The 404-nt window shown below is 46.0% G+C and overlaps 1 non-coding gene across 1 annotated transcript; it reads left to right on the top strand.

The window, feature by feature from the left end:
- The first annotated feature begins 330 nt into the window (after positions 1-330).
- Positions 331-404, top strand: TRNAI-GAU. The gene has a single exon. It is a non-coding gene; the product is annotated as a tRNA-Ile (tRNA).

Here is a 404-nt window from a genome sequence, read left to right as displayed (position 1 = left end):
GCGGTTGCACGGCGGGAGTGAAACTATTCATTGCAATAGTGCTCGTGTTCGGTCCGACGGCCTAGGGCTTCCACGTGCGCGATCCAACGGCCGAAAGTGCATCAAGGAATCGAGATGGACGGCCGGATGTCCCTAATAGTTGTGAGAGCTCGAACCTTGCTTAGGTTCTTGTTTCTCGATAAACTGATGGACGTGAGAGTGGATATTAAGATAAATGGAGCCTAACTCTCACACATCTTGATTTTGCCGTTCTTCAGTATTCTCAATTATTGAAGTATCAAAAAAGCTGTCTATTATTTTAATAAAAAAGGACTATGTACAAAGCAATTAAGTCCTATAGCTCAGCTGGTTAGAGCGCTGGTCTGATGTACGAGAAGTCACGGGTTCAAGCCCCGTCGGGACTA

The sequence above is a fragment of the Triticum urartu genome, chromosome 6 (assembly GCF_003073215.2).
Source record: "Triticum urartu cultivar G1812 chromosome 6, Tu2.1, whole genome shotgun sequence".
Taxonomy (NCBI): domain Eukaryota; kingdom Viridiplantae; phylum Streptophyta; class Magnoliopsida; order Poales; family Poaceae; genus Triticum; species Triticum urartu.
This window is presented reverse-complemented; position numbering and strand designations above follow the sequence as displayed.